The sequence below is a fragment of the Arachis hypogaea genome, chromosome 16, assembly GCF_003086295.3.
Source record: "Arachis hypogaea cultivar Tifrunner chromosome 16, arahy.Tifrunner.gnm2.J5K5, whole genome shotgun sequence".
Taxonomy (NCBI): Eukaryota; Viridiplantae; Streptophyta; class Magnoliopsida; order Fabales; family Fabaceae; genus Arachis; species Arachis hypogaea.
Window position 1 is genome coordinate 104,865,844 of NC_092051.1, and position 24,629 is coordinate 104,890,472.

General features: G+C 40.5%; 1 non-coding gene across 1 annotated transcript; it reads right to left on the reverse strand.

The window, feature by feature from the left end:
- Window positions 1-2,965: 2,965 nt before the first annotated feature.
- On the reverse strand, window positions 2,966-3,069 carry LOC112760169 (small nucleolar RNA R71). Its single transcript, XR_003180621.1, has one exon. It is a non-coding gene; the product is annotated as a small nucleolar RNA R71 (small nucleolar RNA).
- Window positions 3,070-24,629: the final 21,560 nt, after the last annotated feature.

Consider the following 24,629-nt stretch of genomic DNA (forward strand, 5'->3'; position numbering starts at 1 on the left):
TCATGCATACTTTAGTAAGCAGTTTTTAATTTACGTCATGTTCCCATGAGGCAAATATGGGTTTGCATGAATTTAGTGGACAAATTGTATGCTGCTTACCATGACTTGGACTAGAACTTGATGCACTCTGTTGCTTGATTTCAGGACCAAAGGAAGCAAGGAAAGGAAGGTAACTTGCAAGGTTAATGAGAAAAGTGATGCCAATAACACTCTCAAAGCCATCTTGCCCACGTTAAGAATCACGTGAACTAAGTAACGTGCACTCTAACGTGGAGAAGGAAGTTGAGCCAACGTAGTGACACTTAACATTGTCACTAACGTTGGCAAACACTCAAGTGGCGCATGTTAGAGCCCACGTTAACCCTAGTTAACGTGGCCCACTAACCGCTTAAAGGGGGGAAGAAGAAGCCAACGTTAGTGACATTCAACATTGTCACATAACGTTGGCCTAAGGATGCAACACACCACGTTACTCCCACGTTAACTTGGTTAATGTGGGAGCTAACGTAAGAAATGGAGTTGTCCGACACGTTAGTGACACTCCAACATTGTCACTAACGTGGAAGAAAACACACAAACCCCCAAGGAGCCACGTTAACTCCACGTTACTTGTTAACGTGGAAGCTAACGATGAGGAATGAATGATGAGCCAACGTTAGTGACACTCAACATTGTCACTAACGTTGGGAGGCTAAGAATGGCCACGTTAAAAGCCACGTTAACCTAGTTAACGATCAACGTGGATAGGCACATGAACGTTTGACAAGGAGTGTCACTAACGTTCCAGGCAACTTAGAAGCCACTAACCTAGTTAACATGGCTTTAACGGAAAGCAACAGGGCACACTGGAACGTTATGAAAATGTGAGTGCACTAACGTTCAAGTTGGCAACCACTTAGAAGCACGTTAACCAGTTAACGTGGCTCTAACGTGAGGCAAAGGGACATTGAACATTAGTGAAAATTAAGCGTCACTAACGTTCTCGAACTTAACTTTCACTAAATGTTAACACCCCTAACGCCTGAGCTAAAGTCTCTGCCACTTAGCACTTTCTCTCTGCAAGTAAAGCCAAGCCAAATGAAGAAAAGAACTGCTTCAAACTCAAGATCCAAAGGCCCAAGACTTGAAGAGCCAACTAGAAGCTGAGAGAAAGAGTATATATAGGTGTAGCTTTGAATTGTAAGAGCGAAGTGGAAAAAGGAACTACTCTCTGTATTTACTTTCTCTGCATTTTAGTTTAGATGTATTTCCATCTTTATTTTCATTTTCTAGAGCTATGAACAACTAAACCTTTCATTGGTTAGGGAGCTCTGTTGTAATTTGATGATCAATATAATTTTCATTATTCTTCTTCTATCTTTTCTTGATTTTCTTGAAAGCTTTCGATCTTCATCCCATTGAGTAGTTATCTTGGAAAAAAAGCATCAAACTTGATCCTTTTGAACTTGAAAGAGGAATGAAGAATCAAGCTAGAAATGCTTTCTCATGTGGACCAATTGGGTTTGGATGGGTATGTGACTATAACCCTCTCAATACTTGATTTGGAAATGCATGTGGTATAATCAGTGACCATACTTCATCTCTTCTCATGAGCAATTGACCAAGGAATTGGCTATTGATCAAGACTTGAGAGATTGAATTGCAAGAAATTGTAATTCAATCAATTAAGATTGCAAGGAGATCAATGAGTGCATTGATTGAGGAAGAGATGAAAATGAACTTGATCCGAGAATTGCAACATCTCCTAAGCCAATGAACTCCCCATCTCTGATCTTACCCATTCTCTTTAATTTCTGCCCTTTACTTTATGAGCAAATTCCCCATTCCCATTTACAATTCTGCAATTATTTTCAGTCATTACTTCCAGTCCTTTAATTCTAGCATTTACTTTCTGTTATTTACATTCCCGCCATTTTATTTTCTGCAACTCTCAACCCAAATTCTGGATTCGCTCACTAGAATATTCTTCTAATTAAAGTTGCTTGATCAATCAATCCCTGTGGGATACGACCTCACTCTATTGTGAGTTTTTACTTGACGACAAATTCGGTACACTTGCCGAAGGGAGATTTGTTGAGAGACAAGTTTTCCTCGCATCAGTTATGACGCGTTGCCGGGAATGATTGTGCATCAACAATGATTAAATTGGAAGATCACTAGATTGAGCATTTTTATTTTGTGAATTTTATTTTCTGTTTGAGTGATTTACTTTTTGTTTTAGTTAAACTTCTTCCCTTCCCCCTCTACTCTTTTATTTTTCTTTGTTATTTCAATTCTGTTTGCTAACCCACTAACTGTTTGATATATTGCATCACCCACAACTAACAAAAATTCTGACACAAATACTTGCTGCACCTATCTTTTCTTGCTTGCACTTGATGGTTGTATGACAGGGAGAAGAAGCGGGGCTTCAACTTCCTTCGATTTGAACCTGAGAGGACCTTCCTTAGATTACGGAGGGAGACAAGAGGAAAGAAAGTGGTTGGTGCTGAGGAAGAAGAGAATTCTTTGAAACAAACATGGAAGATAACATGGAAAACCATCATGAAGAAGAAGATCACAACCATGGGGGAGGAGGTAGAGCAAATCATGATGGGGAGGATAGAAGAGTTTTGGGCTTTTACATCAATCCAAACCCAGGCAATTCGAAGTAGCATCCAAAAGCCAACAATCCATGCCAACAACTTTGAACTTAAACCACAGCTCATCACCTTGTTCAGAACAACTGCTCGTTTGGAGGAGGTGTTCAAGAAGACCCAATCAACATCTAACCACCTTCCTGAGATATGTGACACAGTGAAGTCTAATAGTGTTCACCCTGACGCCTATAGACTGCTCCTATTTCCATTCTCACTTAGGGACAAAGCGCCAAGTGGCTGGAATCTTTCCCAAGGGAAAGCTTGACAACTTGGGAAGACGTGGTGAACAAATTTTAGCAAGATTTTACCCTCCTCAACGAATCAATAGGCTGAGAGCTGAGGTCTAAACTTTCAGGCAACAAGATGGTAAAACTCTATATGAAGCATGAGAGAGATTCAAGGACTTAACAAGGAGGTGTCCACCTGACATGTTCAACGAATGGGTGCAGCTGCACATTTTCTATGAAGGACTTCTTATGAGTTAAAGAAGGCCGTAGACCATTCATCCGGAGGATCTTTGAACAAGAAGAAGACTATTGAGGAAGCCATAGATGTTATTGAAACAGTAGCATAGAACGACTACTTCTATGCTTCCGAAAGAGGGAACACAAGAGGAGTAATGGAGCTAAACAATGTAGATGCTCTCTGGCCCAAAACAAGCTCATTACCCAGCAGTGGCTGACCTCACCAAGAAGATGGAGATGAACCAAGTAGCAGCAATCCCACTTCATCAACAACCAAGAAGGAGTGAATGAAGAAGCAGAGGGAGTCAGGAGCAAGCCAACTACATTGGAAATTCACCAAGAAAAACTATGATCCATACTCCAAGACCTACAACCCTGGATGGCGAAACCACCCAAACTTTAGGTGGAGAAGTGAGCAAGATCAAAACCAAGACCAGAGACGTTACAACTCCAACAACAATGCAGCTTACCAGCAATTCACACAGAGGACATCTGAACACCCCCACAACAACACTTCTCCACACACCTATCAAAACCAAAACAGCACATCTGCTCTGAATCACTCATCAATTGATGACAAGCTCTCTAAGATTGAAGCCTTACTTGAAGGAATATGCCAAGAGATTCAAGAAAATAAGGTGTTCAAAGAGGAGGTGCGAGCCAATATTAAGAACCAGGGAGAGACCATCAGGAAGCTGGAATTCCAGGTGGGATATTTAACTGAGAAGATTCCCAAACCTACTGATAGCTTCCCAAGTGACACGGAGAAAAACCCCAAAGGAGAAGCAAAGAAAGTAAGATGGAAAGATTGCAAAATGGTCACTGCGAGTGATCAAGAGACTGAAGACAAGCAAGGCAAACTTTGCAAACAACCTGAAGACAACTCAACAAAGGAGGAGGATGGAGATCGCCAAGAACCAGAAATCTCACAACAAGAGCTGCTGAAGCTCTATGCACCCTTCCCTCAACTGCTCAATGGTGCTGTGGGAAAAAGAATATACTCAAGGTTCCTAGACTTGTTTGCATCTCTGCATGTGAACATACCATTCATCAAGGTAATTCAACAAATGCCTGCATTCATCAAGTATATGAAGGAACTTCTTCCCAGGAATAGCTCATTCAAAGGAGGCCAGACTATAGTGATGAACAAGGAATGTAGTGCCCTTATTCAACCTGAGTTGCCTACAAAAAGAAGAGACCCAGGGAGTTTTCACATCCCTTGTGCCATAGGTGAAGCTATGTTCGATAGAGCACTATGTGATTTGGGGGCCAGCATCAACTTACTGCCCTTATCCCTGGCGAAGAGGATGCAGATCAATGAGATAATACCCACAGATGTAATCATCAGACTGGCTGACAAAACTCAAAAGCAAGCAATAGGAGTGGTGGAAAATGTGTTGCTTAAAGTTGGGAAATACTTTCTCCCAACAGACTTTGTCATCCTGGACATGGAAGAGAGTCACACTCATCCAATCATATTGGAAGACCATTCCTAGCTACGGCCAGAGCACTTATCGATGTAGAGAAAGGAGAGCTAATATTGAGAATTCATGATGAACGACTCAGCTTCAATGTTTTCAAACTCTCACAAGAAACAGATCAAGAGGACAAGGAACTAAGCACAAATGATAATGAGACACTGAAGGAGGAAACAAGCACTGAAGCACAGCCAGTTCATTCTGAGATCCCCTTAATAGATAAACAAGTAAAACAGCAATTGCCACAGCTCAAGGAAAAGTTGGAGGAACCTAAACCTCTAGAGGCAGGTGAAGACATCATCACAACTCCTTGGAAAAAAGAAGTCACCAAGGGGAAGGCAACCTCAAAAAAAACAAAGAAGAAGGTACCAAGGAGATGGAGGAACAAGAAGATCCCTACGGAAGACTTCTCTCCGGGGGATAGAGTTGTCTCAGCTTACTTCCTAGATATTTCTCCTAATCTCCCCACTGTACCGTCTCAGTTACCCAAGGTCTTCACTATCAACAGAGTTCTTTCCCTGGAACATGTGGAGATCATTGATCCAACCAAGGGATATAAGTCCACAGCAAGAGGGGAGGACTTTAAGCACTACCAACCACCCTGATGAAGGAAAAACGTCAAGCTAGTGACGCTAAAGAAGCGCTTCATGGGAGGCAACCCATGTTTTATATGTTTTTAAAATAATGAATAAATCAATGTTTATGAATTTCAACCCAAACTTGACAAACACTTGGTGAAATCTTTATCATGCAGTATATAGTGAAGAACAAGTTTGGTGTTCAAAGCAAACCAAGATGCATGCTAGTCTTGGGAGCTTTGAACAAAACTTTTCATCACATTGCTTCAAACTAAGTTTGGTGTCACCCCATGGTGCCACCAAGATGCATATAAGGACCCACCAATAGTTAGTTAGTTAGTTGGAATTCATAAATAAACAATCAAATCCTTTCTTCCCTTTTATGAATATTAGCTGTAAAGTTCATATGGTCATTCTAATATCTTTTCTTACTTTTCTTAGTTTGTCTTTATAGGAAAAGAAAAGGGGCATTAAAAGGGATAGATTGGACAACCAAACAAAGAAGGTTCGGACACCACAAAAGGAGGGGCTACACACTTGTTCTAAAAAGGGAATACATTGGAAAATGTTGCCATGCAACATTAAAAAAATGGCACCCCTAGAAGACCGAGCAATCCCCGTCATAAAGTGATGATCCTTGTCTTCTAGCCATGTCCATCAAGTGACCACTTCATCAATCTACACCCTCCATTCTCTCACAAATTCTCTATATAAACGACCCTTGTCCGTACCACCCTTCATTGTCATCACACACCCTTCACCACTCTTCCTTTCGGTACAAGACACCCACTATCCGATTATAAACATTCCTCCCCTCACTCTCTTCATTTCCATAAAACCCTAAACAACCAAAAGTCTCCACAACCTTACCACCTTCACATATTAACTATCATTCATGGCGTCTTCGGGTTCTAAAAGAAGGAAGGGAAAGGAACCCATGGAAGAACACCCATATGATGAAAGGAGATTTAGAAGCTTGCATCATGCATTGCAATACGGGTGGATGGTTGATAAAGAAATCATTTATAAGCTGGGATTTCAAGTTACAAAGACTGAGTGCCCCGAAATCACAGAGAAGATAGAAAGGAGAATATGGGAGCTCCTCACTGATCCGGTCATTAAGGTGAATGCAAATCTCATAAGAGAATTTTATGCAAATGCGGTTCGATATGATAAGAAGGATGAGTCTTACACAAGCTTTGTGAGAGGAAAGATGGTGGACTTTGGTCCCATGAGTGTCATGAGGGCATTGAAGCTACGGTCTATACAATTTGAAGAGGAAAGCTATCACTCAAGATTGGACAACCCCAATTATGACCAGATTCTGCAAGATATTTGTGTACCAGGAGCTGACTGGGAAAGGGGTGCGGGAAATAACCCAAAGTTCATCAAGAGAACAGATCTCACTCCTGAAGCCAAGGGGTGGTTTGAGCTAGTGAGAAGGTCTATTCTCCCAGCTGCAAACAACTCGGAGGTGAATGTCAAGAGAGCCACAATGGTGCACTGTATACTGAAGAGAGGAGAAATCAAGGTTCATGAACTCATAGCTGAAGGTATTAGAAAGATGCAGAGAAAAGTGACTCAAGAGGAACGTTAGGTTACCCCAGCACTATTTACCGAATATGCAAGAAAGCTGGGGTAGTTTTTGAAGATGAGAACCCCATGTGGATAAAGGAAGGCATCCCAATAACTGTACGAAGGATGAAAGCTGCAGCATCCCCTTTGCCTCAGCGGAAGCAAAGGAAGAAAACAGCCCCTCAAGTAGTGGAAGGACAAGTCTTAGAGGGTCAAGCACAACAGACCTTGGACATGCACCAATTGCAGGAGGCCATTGATGGCTTGTCTAGACAATATTTGGAAAGCCAAGGAGCACAGAAAGAGCTTCAACTACAGATGATGGGGCAGCAAGAGGAAACACTTTTAAGATGGATGACTCAGCAAGGTGAGTGGCAAAGGCAAATGATGGAACAGCAACTAAGTCAAGGACAACAATGGGGAGAAACATTCAACAGGATGGAACAAAGGCAAAACGAGCAACAAGAATCCACCCAGAGGCTAATCAACATCCAAGCACATCAAGGGGTGCACATACATGAGATGCATCGAAGACAAATCGAACAGGCAGAACTATTGGACGAGCAAAGGGCATTCGCAGAAGGAGTTTACATGAGCGAAACAGAACATCATATAAACACTCAAGCCAGGCTCGGTTACTTAGTGGGACAGCTGCCAGTATTGCATCCAGGAATAGCCAAGTATGACGAAATGAAGGATAAATTAGCACGAAAGGAAAGACAAAGGGTGGAAGAGAGTCATGAGTCAGTGAGGAAGGCACTTGAGGATTGGAAGCAAGCAAGATTGGCACGGATGCGAGGAAATGCAAGAAGAAACAAGGAGGACAAGCAAGGAAAAGAGCATGGACATCCACAACAGTAAAAGGTGGTGGAGTTCCTTCTTTGTTCCATCTTTCTCTATGTTTTAAATAATGAAGATCTTATATGAAATAGAACTTTCTTCCATGTTATGTTTAAACCTTTTTCAATTATGTCTTTTAAGTTTTTGGTATTGAAGAAAGTCTATGTGCACTAGTCTTTATGTCACTGCATCCTTACTTTACTTTCTTGTAAGCTTGTCCCTTTAAATCAAATGAAGAAGAGAAGGTTTATGTTTTTAAAAGACCAGAGTAGAGTTCGTAATGTGGAAGTGCATTCATGAATCTTTGGGATAGTCATAAATTAGCTAAGTTGGTTCAACCACAAGGCTAGGAGGACAACTATCTATCCTGAATACTTGACTTTGGATATACCCATGAGACTAAGTTAATAACAAGATCCTAATAAGAGAAAAGGGAAAGAACAATGGAAGTGAAAAACAAAAGAAAAAGAGTAAGCAATAAAGCTAGGCACCAATGGTTTTTAATCTTGAGGCATGTGTCTGTAGTGCTCCTGTGTGAGGGATCTACTTGGATGAATAAGCTCTTAGGGGTGCCTTATCACTTGGTAACTTGGGTTAACTAATCCGGGATTATCAGCTGAAAATCCACTATCAAGAGTAACCCTCACTACAGAGCATTTAGTAACCCAAAGAGGTGCTGGACACCAAGGTCTCAAGAAAAGAAAATAAATAAACTATATGCCTGTGGTGTGTATGTATGGGGGAGAGACTTGAGGGAGTAAGTCCTTAGGGGTGCTTCAACACCTAGCACCTTGAACCAACTGGTTCGGGAGTGTTGGCTGAAAGCTTATCTTAAAGAGTTGCCCCCTACAGAGCACTTAGCCTAAATAACACAAATAACCCTTGAAATAACAATAAAATGATCAATGAATAAAAGTCTCGTGGGATATAAACAAAGTAAGTGTTTAGGGACATGATAAAAGTCTGAAAGCCAGTAATGGAATGAACCTAAGTTGCTATGCATGAAACCACCATAAAATCAGTAACATGACTTCCACAAGAATGACTCATTCCTCTGGATATTCCATTCATCATTCTCTTGTTCCAGTACTTGCTTAGGGACAAGCAAGCTTTAAGTTTGGTGTTGTGATGCCAGGGCATCTTGGCTAGTTTCACTGACCTTTTCTTTACTGTTTTTAGGGTAGTTTCATGCATTTCTTTAGGAAATAAGCTAGTTTTGGGTAGATATTCACCTACACCTTGATTCAAGCATACATTATGCATTTTACATTATTTCATGAGGTTTTTGCATGAATTTAGTGACAAATTGTATGCTGCATTACCCATGACTTGGACTAGAACTTTGATGCACTCTGTTGCTTGATTTCAGGACCAAAGGAAGCAAGGAAAGGGAGGTAACTTGCAAGGTTAATGAGAAAAATGATTGCCAATAACACTCTCAAAGCCATCATTGCCCACGTTAAGAGTCACGTTAACTAAGTTAACGTGCACTCTAACGTGGAGAAGGGAAGTTGGCTCAACGTTAGTGACACTTAACATTGTCACTAACGTTGGCAAACACTCATGAGTGGCCACGTTAGAGCCCACGTTAACCTAGTTAACGTGGCCTCTAACGTTAAAGGGGGAAGAGAAGCCAACGTTAGTGACATTCAACATTGTCACTAACGTTGGCCTAAGGATGCAACACACCACGTTAACTTCCACGTTAACTTGGTTAACGTGGGAGCTAACATAAGAAGTGGGAGTTGTCGACAACGTTAGTGACACTCAACATTGTCACTAACGTTGGAAGCAACCACACAAACCCCCAAGGAGCCACGTTAACTTCCACGTTAACTTAGTTAACGTGGAAGCTAACGATGAGGAATGAATGATGAGCCAACGTTAGTGACACTCAACATTGTCACTAACGTTGGGATGGCTAAGAATGGCCACGTTAGAAGCCACGTTAACCTAATTAATGTGGACTCTAACGTGAGATCTAGGGGCACATTGGAACGTTAGTGACAATGTTGAGTGTCACTAACGTTCTCGAAGTTTGGCAAGGCCACGTTAGAAGCCACGTTAACCTAGTTAACGTGGGCTTTAACGTGAAGCAACAAGGGGCACACTGGAACGTTAGTGACAATGTTGAGTGTCACTAATGTTCTCGAAGGTTGGCAAGGCCACGTTAGAAGCCACGTTAACCTAGTTAACGTGGGCTCTAACGTGAGGAAAAGGGGTACATTGGAACGTTAGTGAAAATGTTAAGTGTCACTAACGTTCTCGAACTTATACTTTCACTAAATGTTAACACCCCTAACGCCCTGAGCTAAAGTCTCTGTCCACTTAGCACTTTCTCTCTGCAAGTAAAGCCAAGCCCAAATAAAGAAAAGAACTGCTTCAAACTCAAGATCCAAAGGCCCAAGACTTGAAGAGCCAACTAGAAGCTAAGAGAAATAGTATATATAGGAGTAGCTTTGAATTGTTAAGGAGTTCTGAAGGGCTGGAAAAAGGGAACTACTCTCTGTATTTTACTTTCTCTGCATTTTCTAGTTTGAGGATGTATTCTCCATCTTTATTTTCATTTTCTAGAGCTATGAACAACTAAACCCCTTTCATTGGGTTAGGGAGCTCTGTTGTAATTTGATGGATCAATACTAATTTTCATTATTCTTCTTCTATCTTTTCTCTTGATTTTACTTGAAAGCTTTCGATCTTCATCCCATTGAGTAGTTATCTTGGAAAAGAAGCTATTCAAACTTGGATCTCTTTTGAACCTTGAAAGAGGAATGAAGAGATCAAGCTAGAAATTCTTTCTCATGTTGGACCAATTGGGTTTGGATGGGTATGTGACTATAACCCTCTCAATACTTGATTTGGGAAATGCATGTGGTATAATCAGTGACCATACTTCATCTCTTCTCATGAGCAATTGACCAAGGAATTGGCTATTGATCAAGACTTGAGAGATTGAATTGCAAGAAATTGTAATTCAATCAATTAAGATTGCCAAGGAGATCAATGAGTGCATTAATTGAGGAAGAGATGAAAATAAACTTGATCCGGAGAATTGCAACATCTCCTAAGCCCAATGAACTCCGCATCTCTGATCTTACCCATTCTCTTTAATTTTTGCCATTTACTTTTATGAGCAAATTCCCTATTCCCATTTACAATTCTGCAATTTATTTTCAGTCATTTACTTCCAGTCCTTTAATTCTAGCATTTACTTTTCTGTTATTTACATTCTCGCCATTTTATTTTCTGCAACTCTCAACCCAAATTCTGGATTCGCTCAACTAGAATATTCTTCTAATTAAAGTTGCTTGATCAATCAATCCCTGTGGGATTCGACCTCACTCTATTGTGAGTTTTTACTTGATGACAAATTCGGTACACTTGCCGAAGGGAGATTTGTTGAGAGACAAGTTTTCCCCGCATCAGACGCGAAAAAGATAAGGGGATGCGAGCGCACAAAGCGTGCGATTGCTCCCACCAGAGGGATTGCACTAAAGCGTGCGGACGCACAGGGGCGTGCGCTCGCACAGATGGCTTCTCTTTTTAAAAAAAAAATCGAAAAGAAATTGCTTGAGGTACAGAATCATGTGTACGTGCGAACACAGGTCCATGCGCACGTACAGAAGCAAACATGGGGAGGGTGTTCACGCGCACAACTCATGCCAACGCTCCCGCCAGAGGGGTTGTCAGTTGGTGTGCGGCCGCACAGATAGCGCAAAAAAGGACATGCGTGCGTACGCACAGAGAAATGCGCATGCACAGGTCATAGAAACAGGGCAGCGCCCACGCACATACTGTGCTGGCACTGTGACCAGAGGGCACTGCAAAGGGTGTGCGGACTCACAAGCTCGTGCGCACGCACAGATGGTGAAAACGTAGTTGTGTGCGCACGCACAGCAAGGTGCGTACGCACAGATGTCCTGTTTCACAAAAATTTTTTCTTTTCAAAAATAAGGTACCAACCCTTAGTGCATCAACGTATCAACCCAAAATCATACAAACATTTACAAATTCATGATCCACAAGCAATTCAACAAATTTAACTCAAAAAAAATCAAACCAAACCTAAGCTAATCATCATATCATAAGAAAGCAACTAATTCAAAAAGCTATGAACAAAGGATAAAGTTGGAACAATGTTACCATGGTGGGGTGTCTCCCACCAAGCACTTTGGTTTAAAGTCCTAAGTTGGACTTTGCATGGCTTCATTAATCAATTTGAGACCTCTCCAAGGAGGAAAATCTCCAACACCTTGGCATTCTTGGATTGAGTGTGATCCATTGAATTAGACTTCTTGGCAACATTCTCTTCTTCTTGTTCCTTGCCAACCTCAATCACTTGATCTTCAATTATATTGCACCCAAAGATAGAGTAGGCTTCGAGAATGGGTTTCTTGGATTCCTCTAAAGTGAACTTTACTACTTTGCCATCGACTTCAAAAGAATAGACTCCTAAATGTGCATCCAGCTTGAACCGGGATGTCTTCAAAAACGGCCTTCCCAGTACAATGGATGATGTCTTGTCTGAGTCAATGGGAGGGGTCTCCAAGATGTGAAAATATACCGGGAAGAGTAAACCTTGGATGTCAACTAGGACATTTTCCGCAATTCCCACAACTGATACAATGCTATTATCTGCCAACACAAATCTCGCCCGAGACCTCTTTAGCGGTGACAAGTTCAATCTCTCATAAATGGGGAGTGGCATAATGCTTATGCACGCTCCCAAGTCGCACATACAATCCATGAACTTTATCCCACCAATCAAACAAGTAACCAAACATGGACCGGGATCATTGCATTTTTCAGGAATTAGAGAAGAGATAGGATCATCTACCGGCCTTTTGTTGAATTTGCCAATCTTGTCCTTATGTGTGCAAACATCTTTGAGGAACTTGGCATACTTGGGCACTTGTTGAATGGCTTGAAAGAGAGGGACGGTGACTTCAACATTCTTAAAAATTTCCACCATGTTGGGGTCAAGTTCTTCTTACTTCTTAGCCTTCTTAGCCAAAGCTGGAAATGGAATTGGCATAGGCTCTTCAAGCGGATTCTTCCTCTTTGACTCCTTGGCCTTGAGTGGTTCCTCCTCACCTTTCACAAAATTTTTCTCCTCATCCTTCATCACTTCCAAATCATCTCCCATCTCTTTATTGTGAGTTTCCTCACTCAAACTTGTAGGCACAACACCAATTTTATCCAACTTGGTGCCACTCCTAAGGGTGATAGCATTGATGCTTTCCTTTGGATTTGGTTGGGGTTGAGAAGGTAAACCACTAGAAGTTGAGGCTTGTAGGGCATTTTGTGTAGTTGATGGGATATTTTTGTGGAAAAACGAATTTCTCCAAAACACCCAAAACTAACCGGCAAGTGCACCGGGTCGCATCAAGTAATAATAACTCATGGGAGTGAGGTCGATCCCACAGGGATTGAAGGATTGACCAATTTTAGTTTAGTGGTTGATTTAGTCAAGCGAATCAAGATTTGGTTGAGTGAATTGTGATTTGCAGAAATTAAATTGCATGGGAAGTAAAGGGAATGGGTAAATTGCATGAAATTAAAGAGAACTGAAATTTAAAGTGCTGAATCTTAAAGAACAAGAAATTAAATGGCAGAAACTTAGAACGCAAGAAATGTAAATTGCAGAATCTTAAAGTGCAAGAAATGTAAATGGCTTGAATTGTAAAGGGAATTGGGAATTGGATTTGCAGAAATTAAACAAGGGAAAGTAAAATTCAACAAGCAGAGGAATAGAAGATAACTTGAATTGAACCGGATCTAAAAACAGAATTGTAAATGAGCATGAAAAGCATTAAACAGAGGATGTGAAATTGGAATTCAGATCTCAGGACCCAAGAGACTAGATAACCAAGTCTAGATCTCAATGCCTTCCTAGATCCAACAAGAACAATTGCAAAGGAAATGTAGATTGCAAAGAAAGTAGATGAAAAGCAATTAACCGAAACTGAAATTCAATTAAGCAGAAAATTAAACAAGATCCCAAGGTGAGATTGAAACAGAAGTTCTTCAATTCTCCACCCAAGATCCAAGACAATTGTAATTGAAATTGAAAGCAAGAAAACTAAGAGGAAGGGAATTCAATTCTCCTTCCCCAAGACTTAGAAATTTAAAATTCACTCAATCACAAAAACTCTCCGAAAACTCTCTCTCGAAACTCAAAGGAAAAGCTCCCTAAAAACTTAAATCCTATGCTATTTATACACTTTCTTCAAATGGTCTTCAAGCCTTCAATTGGGCCTTTGCTCTTGATGGAATTGGGTTGATAGAGGCCTTGGTGGATTGCTCTTGGAGTTTGGAAAAGAACCGAATTGAACCGGGTTGGAATCATGAAAGCTTGAGTAAAAGTTGGAGTAAAAGTTTGAGGCTAACTTTTATTCCAACTTTTCACATCAGCCACCCTTCTTTGCTGATACCAACGTTGGGGCAAAAGTTAGGGGTCAAACTTTTGCTCCAACGTTGGCCTCCCCTTGCATACTCATGGCGCCAACGTTAGCCAAAAAGTTAGAGGCTAACGTTGGCGCAAACTTTTGCTCTCCAGGGTGTGTTTTTCATGCGCCAACGTTAGCCAAAAAGTTAGGGGCTAACGTTGGCGCAAACTTTTGCTCTCCAGGGTGTTTGATTTGTGATGCCAAAAGTTAGCCAAAAAGTTTGAGGCTAACTTTTGCTCCAGCTTTTTGCCCAAAAGTTAGCCAAAAAGTTTGAGGCTCACTTTTGCTCCAGCTTTTTGCCCAAAAGTTTGCACAAAAGTTTTAGGCTAACTTTTGGTCCAGCTTTTTGCTCCCTGGTTCATTTTCAATTAATCCAAAAGTTTGAGCTAAAGTTTGAGGCAAACTTTTGCTCAAACTTTTTGTCCTCTCTTCCTCCTAGCCATTCCTTCTTGCTTCAACCTTTCTCCAAGCTTTCTTCACCTATCATTAATCAACCAAACACATAAAAGCTATGCTCAAAATCATGAGATATTCATTCTTTCATAATATGTGACAATTATAGCATAAAACCTCATGAAATTGCATTAATTCATACATGGTTGATTAAATCAAAGGAAACATGAAAATCTACCCAATTGGCTTGCTTATGGCTCAAGAAAGTGCATAATTCAATTGAAAACTAAAGAAAAAGACTAGTGAAACTAGGCTAAGATGACTTGTCATCACAACACCAAACTTAAAGCTTGCTTGTCCCCAAGCAAGAAATGATTTATTGAGAAGAAAGAATGAAATGGAAGAGGATGTTCATGCTAGTAGAGTGTTATTGGTAGTTCATGGGGTTTTATGTGGATATGTACACACTCACCTTTTATTGATTCTTAAGCCTAGAAAGTCTCCTTCAAGCTTCAAATAACATACTGCTATGACCTCTCATTATTTCTCTATCCTTGGCTATTGTTTTGTTCATAAGCTTTATTTGAGTGTCATGTGTAGCAAGTTCATTTCCTTTTCTTTATACTTGACACATTATTCACTATAGACACTTGGCTCACATTCCTTCTTAGAACATTGATGCCCAGCACCTCTTTGGGTTACTAAATGCCTTGTAGTTAGGTTGCTATTGATAGTGGACTTTCAGCTGATGATCCCGGGTTAGTTAACCCAAGTCATCAAGTGTTGATGCACTCCAAAGAGCTTAATAATCCAAGCAGATCCTAATACAAAGACACCACAGGCATATATTTTAAGGTTCAAGCTATTGGTGTCCAGCTTTGTTTCTTTTTGTTTTTCTTTTGTTCTGCCACTCTTTGGCTTTTTTTTTCTTTCCCTTTTTTTTTCTTTCTTTTTGTTTTTCTTTCTAACCAAGGATTTTTATTTGATTGAGATTCATAGACAGTAGGCCACTCTATACTTAGAAGGAGACATCCTAGTTCTTTTATTCACTAAAGTGAGCTATTATACAATCACACACACACCACCACTTACTTTTATTGTACTTCTATCTAATAGAGAACTATCTCACTTCACATTCAAACATTTCTTTTATTGAATTGAAAATGCAGGGGACAAAGCATGCATTTTGTTCAGTGAAAGTAAACACACAAGCACACACATAGACTAGCTTACTTATTCTAAGAGAAACAAACATGATGCAAAGACTATTAATTATGATAACTACTTAAAGATGTAAGGACCACTTAAAACAGACACAATGCATGCTTTCTTAGTGATGAACAAGGAGCAAGTCCACCTTTTATTTGTCATGCTTTTTCTTTCTTCTTTCATACACCTGGTTGCTGGTGTTCCCTGTGTCCATGTCTGTTGTCTGTTGATCCCGCCAGAAACTAGCTCTATTCATTGCTTCCTCTACTCTATCTTCAAGCTTCATTACATTGCTTACTTCTATCTCACTTCTCCTTTTGAAGAATTCATCAAAAGTTGGAAAAGCTGGATCCATGTTGTGCAGATTCTCTCCAATATAGTTCAGCTTGATTTGACTATTTATGTTGTAGTCGGCTTGGACTTCATATCTTGCATCTTGGAGTGTTGTGAACTCTTTGAGAGCCCTCAAATTTTCAGCTTGCATTTGTTCCAACTTTCCAAATGATTCATGAGATTGAAAAGCATGTTCTTCTTGCATCACAAGGAATCTTGACTCGAATTCACTTTGTTTGTTCATCATTCTTAGCTCCCGTTCTTCTTGTGCTTGTTGGTTTTTCATGTATAGTGAATGGTATTCCTCTTGCCTTTCTTGAATTCTCATGTACTATTGTGATAATCTTCCAATTGCTTCCTGCATTTGAGTCATGTCCAGATTGTTATGTAGAGGAATGTGTTGCTGTTCCTCCTCCTCTTGTGGCTCTTCTTCCTCTTGTAATTCTTCTCCCTCCATTGGTTCTTCTCTCTGCCTTCTTCCATGTGGTCTTCGGCCTTGATGTGCTTCAGGAGCCATCATCATTCTTTCAATGGTTATAGGCATGCCTTGGCTTAACCACATTCGATTCTCCTCTTCCATTGGCACTTTAGCTTTTGCACACAACCTCAAAATGCTACTTGGATAGTATAACCAAGACCCGGCCGAGTTCTTCTCAGCAAGCTTTTGAATGTCCTTTGCCAGAATTTCATGAACTTTTACCTGTCCTCCCACAATTATGCAATGCAACATAATAGCTCTATTCTTGTTAACTTCTGAGGTGTTTACTGTGCCCAGGATTGATCTTTTTAACAACTCATACCATCCCTTTGCTTCCGGGGTAAGGTTAACTCTCTTCAAATATTTGTATTTGTTCTTGTCATCTCCTTCCCATTCTGAGTTCTCCATACAAATATCTCTAGCAATCCCATCATAATCCGGATCACCATTTACCCTTTGGTGGTATCCCGGTTCACTAAAGCGAACTGATTTTAGTCCCAAGACTTTCTTGATTGCATCCGAGCTAAAATCTACTTCCACTCCCCGCACATAGCTCTTGTATGTTGGGGCCTCACTCATGTCAAGCCTTGAGACATTGGCATAGAACTCTCTTATGATATTAGCATTGATTCGGGTGATTGGTGATATGAGTTCCTCCCACCTCCTCTTTCGAATTTTGTCCTTCATTTCTTGGCATCCATCATCCGGCAGCAAGAGTGGAATTTCTGGATATATCTTCTTCTCATTCATCCATTCAATTTGCATCTGATGGTACCGAGATTTGAATCTCCATCGGTCATATTCAAGGGTGCTCTCCTCCACCATGGGATCTTTTCCTCTTCTTCGTTTGGTTCTTGAGGAAGAGGCCATGATCACTTGGTTGTTTGAGACTCTTGAGGTTAAAGGGAGTGTGAAGAATGTTAGAGATTTTGATGTGTGTTTGGAGAAAGATGAAATTTGAGGCCGAGCTTGTTATGATGAGAAATGATGAAGGGAAGTTTAAATGGTTGGAGTGCAAGGGTTCGGTCACATGCATGGCTTGGAGGTGGTATGTTATTTAAATGAACAATGAAGGGCTAGGATGCTATTGGATACTATGTGAATCAAAGGTGTGCATGTAAGGATGAATGAAGACAAAGCTTGCTTCTTCAATTGTCTTTGCCGTGATCATTTCAAGGAGTGACAGATTCTCTTTTTGAGGCATGGATGAGATTTTGTCCTCATGCTATGCTTTCCTCTGTCTTGTCTCTTTCATAAAGTGTTCTTTGACCACTAGTCATCACAACAAGACAACACACATTAACTATATCAAACCGTGGCAATGGTGCTTTTCTTTTTTTTTTCTTTTTTTTTTTCATTAACACTATATGAATCACCATTCCTTATATCCATTTGAACCGTGACTTCTCTTGGAGGACACCAAACTTAATGTTTGGTCATATAGTTGAAAATATGTGTTTCTTCCTCCAACTAGTGAAATTGAAATCCCAATGTCATTCTTGGTCAAATGTTTATAAGAAATGTTTTCATCATAATTTTCCTTTTTCTCTCTCTTTTTTTTTTTCATGAAGGATCAATTATGTCCCTAAATCCGTGCATCAAAGTTTGGTGAACACCAAACTTGTATCTTGCTTAAGGGGTAAATGTGAGATGCTAGTAGTAAATCACAATTGATGCCTTCATCACAGAATATGATTTCTTTTTAATTGAAAAGTCTCAGTAAGAGATAATGTATGATCATTGATGCATGAATTTTTTATTTTCATGAGAAGAGAAACACCAAACTTAGTGTTTGGTCATATGCTAGGCATATAATGTGAAAATATTTGTAACACTGGTTTGGTGTGCTTGAAGGCACACCAAACTTTAGAAGTCTTAGCATATGAAAAAAAAAATTTTTTTGCATTCATTGAGTTAGTCCATGAAAACAAATTTCATGCTCAGATGATCATAGCTTATTGAATTTAAAATGACATAAATCTTAAATCATGGGTTGCCTCCCATGGAGCGCTCTTTTATTGTCACTAGCTTGACATTGGGGCTTTCTTTTATGGTGGTTGAGGATTGTAGTGCCTCAACTTGTCTCCCTTGACTGTGATCCTCCTCTTTGTTCTCTGGTGTTCAATTTCAGCATGTTCCAACAAGAGTATGTTGCTAACATTGTAATAGTCATCAGTCTGTCAGCTTGCTCCCAGTTGTTGATATATTAATTGCACTTTGTCACCTTTGGAAAGCCCCTCTGTTGGAGTCTTCCTGTTCTTCCAACCCCTTTTTGTTTTGTTTCTGCGTTTCATCCCCTTTTTTGTTGATCTTTCTTTTATGGCTGTAGACTTACCTTGGGGATTTCTCTCTTCAGTGGCTAATACTCCAATATCCTCTTGGATTTTTTTATCCTTCTGCACAATCTTCTACCTTGGGATATTTTTGTGAATCACCTTGTCAATTTCCATAGAGTCCCTCCTCCTATTACTAAACTGGGCTTCTGGTAATACTTTCAGAGTGACACTCTTATCATGCATCCTAAGAGTTAGTTCTCCTTGCTCTATGTCTATGATAGCTCTAGCAGTGGCCAAGAATGGCCTTCCCAGTATAATAGAATCACCATCATCCCCATCTGAATCCAAAACCACAAAGTCTGCAGGGTATATGAAATTGTCCACCTTGACCAGAAGGTTTTCAATCATACCCCTGGGGTATACTGTTGACTTATCTACCAACTCTAGAGATATCTGTACTGGTTTAACTTCCTCTATATGCAACTTTTTTACCAAGGAGGATGGTATTAAGTTGATACTTGCTCCTAGATCGCACATTGCTTTAGTGATGGTTAATTCTCCAATGGTGCAAGGTAGCAAAAAGCTCCCTGGGTCCTCAAGCTTAGGAGGAAGTCCTTTTTGAATCAGGGCTCTGCATTCCTCAGTAAGCAGTATGGTTTCTTTCTCATCCCAACTTCTTTTCTTGTTGATAAGCTCCTTCAAAAACTTGGCATACAGAGGCATTTGCTCAAGTGCTTCAGCCAAGGGAATATTGATTTCCAGCTTTTTGAAAGTCTCAAGGAACTTATGATATTGTTGGTCCTTAGTCTCTTTGTTGAACCTCTGGGGATATGGCAGTGGAGGTGTGATGCTCTTTCCTTTTTGCTGCTGTCCCTGAGTTACTTCTTTTGAACCGTGTGGTTGGTTGTCCTTTTCTTTGAGTTTCTCAATGCTCTTGTTTGGCATCACAACTTGATCCTTGGTTTCATCTGCCTCTGGTTGCTCCTCATCTTCTATTGGCCTTTTGCTGCTCTCTGCTTGCTTCTTTGTAGTGTCATTGTTGCTCACCAATGTTTTCCCACTCCTTAATTGTATTGCCTTGCATTCTTCCTTAGGATTTAGAATTGTGTCACTCGGCAGAGAGCTTGAAGGTCTCTCAATAGAGATCTGCTTGGAGATTTGCCCCATCTGCCTCTCTAGGCTCTTTATGGAGGCTTCATGATTCTTGGTTGTCATTTCCTGGTGTTTCAACAATTTATCCATCAAGGTCTCCAAGTTAGTGAGTCTTTGAGATTCAGGTGATACTTGAGGTGGGTTATGAGATGTGGGTGGTGGATGGTAGGCATTTTGGTTGGTGGGTTGGTTATTGGATTGGTACTGGTTGGGGTTGGGGTAGTTGTTTTGAGGTTTTCTGTAGGGGTTCTGGTTAGTTTGCTGCTGGTTGTGGTTTTGGTTGCTTCTTGGGTTGTTTTGGTTTGAGTTCCTCTGCCATGGTTGTTGGTTTTGGGTGTGATTATCTCCCCATCTGAGGTTTGGGTGGTTCTTCCATGATGGATTGTATGTATCACCATACACTTCATTTGGCCCTTGGCTGTGCATATACTGCACTTGCTCTTGTTGTTGTTCTTCTTGAGTTTCTTCATTTTGCCCCCATGTGGATGATGGTTGGCTTGTGTTAACTGCTGCAACTTGGAGGCTATCAATCCTCTTGGCCATTTGCTCAAATTGTTGTTGAATTTGCTGCTGCATCATCTTGTTTTGAGCCAAGATTGAGTCCACTCCTTCTAGCTCCATTACTCCTCTCCTTTGTGATGGTTGGCGATTTCTTTGGTGAGCAAAGAAATATTGATTGTTGGCCACCATGTCAATAAGATTTTGAGCTTCTTCTGCTGTTTTCATCAGTTGCAATGATCCTCCAGCTGAGTGGTCAAGTGATTCTTGAGCCTTTAGAGTGAGTCCTTCATAGAAGTTCTGTAGCTTGTCCCACTCAGTGAACATTTCTGGTGGACATTTCCTCAGCAGAGCCTTGTATCTCTCCCATGCTTCATACAGATTTTCAGCATCCAATTGTGTGAATGTTTGTACCTCAGTTTTCAGCCTGATAACTCTTTGAGGTGGATAGAATTTGGCTAGAAATTTAGTCACCAAATCATCCCAGCTAGTGATGCTTCCTTGAGGAAAAGTTTCAAGCCATTGTGCAGCCTTGTCCCTTAATGAGAACGGGAACAGCAGAAGCTTGTAGGTCTCAGGATTCACGCCATTGGACTTGACAGTGTCACAAATCCTTAAGAAGGTAGATAGATGTTGATTTGGGTCCTCCAATGGTCCTCCCCCAAACGAGCAGTTGTTTTGGACCAATGTAATGAGTTGTGGCTTCAATTCAAAGTTATTTGCATTGACATTAGGGGTGAGAATGCTGCTTCCACAATGTCTAGCATTTGCAAAGGTGTAGGAGGCCAAAACTCTCCTCTGGGGTGGGTTGTTGTTGTTATTGTCAGCTCCACCAGGTGGATTGGTTGAATGTTCCTCCATATCCTGGAATTCTTCTTCTGATTCCTCTTCTCCAACAATATTTTTCCCTCTTTCAGCTCTTCTTAACCTCCTGAGAGTTCTTTCGTCTTGTTCATGAAAGGTGGGTGTGGTTCTTCTTGTACCTGACATACACGCAGAACATAAGAAACACACAAACCAGTGACACATCAATCTACTGCTAGAATGAAGTTTTAGTTAGCTTAAGCAAAAATTCAAACAGTTAACGGGTTAATTGAAAATTAGAGAAACAGAAAATAAAAATGCTAGATCTAGATCACCACCTCACTTAATCATTGTCAATCTAATCAATCCCCGGCAACGGCGCCAAAAACTTGATGGGATATTTTTGTGGAAAAACGAATTTCTCCAAAACACCCAAAACTAACCGGCAAGTGCACCGCGTCGCATCAAGTAATAATAACTCACGAGAGTGAGGTCGATCCCACAGGGATTGAAGGATTGAGCAATTTTAGTTTAGTGGTTGATTTAGTCAAGCGAATCAAGATTTGGTTGAGTGAATTGTGATTTGCAGAAATTAAATTGCATGGGAAGTAAAGGGAATGGGTAAATTGCATGAAATTAAAGAGAACTGAAATTTAAAGTGCTGAATCTTAAAGAACAAGAAATTAAATGGCAGAAACTTAGAACGCAAGAAATGTAAAATGCAGAATCTTAAAGTGCAAGAAATGTAAATGGCTTGAATTGTAAAGGGAATTGGGAATTGGATTTGCAGAAATTAAACAAGGGAAAGTAAAATTCAACAAGCAGAGGAATAGAAGATAACTTGAATTGAACCGGATCTAAAAACAGAATTGTAAATGAGCATGAAAAGCATTAAACAGAGGATGTAAAATTGGAATTCAGATCTCAGGACCCAAGAGACTAGATAACCAAGTCTAGATCTCAATTCCTTCCTAGATCCAACAAGAACAATTGCAAAGGAAATGTAGATTGCAAAGAAAGTAGATGAAAAGCAATTAACCGAAACTGAAATTCAATTAAGCAGAAAATTAAACAAGATCCCAAGGTGAGATTGAAACAGAAGTTCTTCAATTCTCCACCCAAGATCCAAGACAATTGTAATTGAAATTGAAAGCAAGAAAACTAAGAGGAAGGGAATTCAATTCTCCTTCCCCAAGACTTAGAAATTTAAAATTCACTCAATCACAAAAACTCTCCGAAAACTCTCTCTCGAAACTCAAAGGAAAAGCTCCCTAAAAACTTAAATCCTATGCTATTTATACACTTTCTTCAAATGGTCTTCAAGCCTTCAATTGGGCCTTTGCTCTTGATGGAATTGGGTTGATAGAGGCCTTGGTGGATTGCTCTTGGAGTTTGGAAAAGAACCGAATTGAACCGGGTTGGAATCATGAAAGCTTGAGTAAAAGTTGGAGTAAAAGTTTGAGGCTAACTTTTACTCCAACTTTTCACATCAGCCACCCTTCTTTGCTGATACTAACGTTGGGGCAAAAGTTAGGGGTCAAACTTTTGCTCCAACGTTGGCCTCCCCTTGCATACTCATGGCGCCAACGTTAGCCAAAAAGTTAGAGGCTAACGTTGGCGCAAACTTTTGCTCTCCAGGGTGTGTTTTTCATGTGCCAACGTTAGCCAAAAGTTAGGGGCTAACGTTGGCGCAAACTTTTGCTCTCCAGGGTGTTTGATTTGTGATGCCAAAAGTTAGCCAAAAAGTTTGAGGCTAACTTTTGGTCCAGCTTTTTGCTCCCTGGTTCATTTTCAATTAATCCAAAAGTTTGAGCTAAAGTTTGAGGCAAACTTTTGCTCAAACTTTTTGTCCTCTCTTCCTCCTAGCCATTCCTTCTTGCTTCAACCTTTCTCCAAGCTTTCTTCACCTATCATTAATCAACCAAACACATAAAAGCTATGCTCAAAATCATGAGATATTCATTCTTTCATAATATGTGACAATTATAGCATAAAACCTCATGAAATTGCATTAATTCATACATGGTTGATTAAATCAAAGGAAACATGAAAATCTACCCAATTGGCTTGCTTATGGCTCAAGAAAGTGCATAATTCAATTGAAAACTAAAGAAAAAGACTAGTGAAACTAGGCTAAGATGACTTGTCATCAGTAGTCGGAGGAGAAAGAGTCAAACAGGAGAGAGCTTCGGCAATAGTAGCCACATATGTTTCTTGTTTCTTGTGAAACTCCCGTTGCTCTTGCATAAAGGTTTGATGTGTGTCATTCATGTAAGGTTGATTAGGAGGAGGGGCTTGATTGCCTTGAGGAGGGTTAGATCTACTATTTGGATGTTGATACCTCCTTTGAGGTTGAGATTGTGGTGGTTGTTGGTATTGTTGGTAGGGTTATTGGTATTGTGGTTGACCTTGGATAGGTTGATGTTAGTAGGCTTGCGCGTTTAGGTATGGTTGAGCTGAAGGGACTTTGGTTCCACCTTTGATTCCAATTACCCCTCCATCCTTGGTTTTGATTTCCTCCATGTTGAGGAGTTCCTTGATTATAGTTGGACCTTTGTGGGTATGGATTGGCTACCACTAATGTAGTGTTCTCTTGGAGTTGAGGGCACTCATCAGTGTAATGGTTGTTACAAGCACAAATACCGTATGATCTTGGTGGTCCTTTAGTTCTTGGAGGTTGAGGTGGAGGAGATAGCAAAGCTTGAGGAATTTGTTGCCCTTGGGTGATTTGTCTCAACAAAATTGTCATCTCACCGAGGGTCTTAGTCAAAATGGCATTTCCGGAAGGAGAAACTTCACTTAAAGCTTTTGGTTGTGGATTTCTTACCCTTGAGTTTTGAGTGGAGTCTGCCAAGCCCGCTATGATTTTCCAAGCTTTAGCGGCGGTCTTGTTTTTGGTGAGGGATCCTCCACTAGAGGCATCTAGAAGAAGCTTATCTTGGGGGTTCATCCCTTGACAAAAATAACTAATAAGCACCAACTCGTCAATACAGTCGTGGGGGAAAGCTTCCAACAACTTCTTGAATCTCTCCCAATACTCATAAAGAGTCTCCCTATCTCTTTTCATACCGCAAGAGATTTCCTTTTGCAGCTTATCTGTCTTCTGAGGTGGATAGAACTTTTCCAGAAATTCCTTACGCAGCAAGTCCCAATCGGAAATCACCTCTCCCGGTTGAGTATAGAACCATTCTTTCGCTTTTCCCTCCAAAGAAAAAGGGAAAGCGAACACCAAAACTGCTACTTCATCCGCACCATGTCTTCTCGCAGTGGAGCATGCAACTTGAAAGTCCTTAAGATGCATAAGAGGGTCTTCTCTGGGTAGTCCATTGTATTTGGGCCGGTCTTGAGCTCAAAATTTAGATCCAAAGCCGGATACTAGATTTGTATCGGTTGCAAGTTAATATCAGGAGCTCCGGCTTCCTGATGCCAGGGCATTTTAGCCAGTTTCACTAACCTTTTCTTT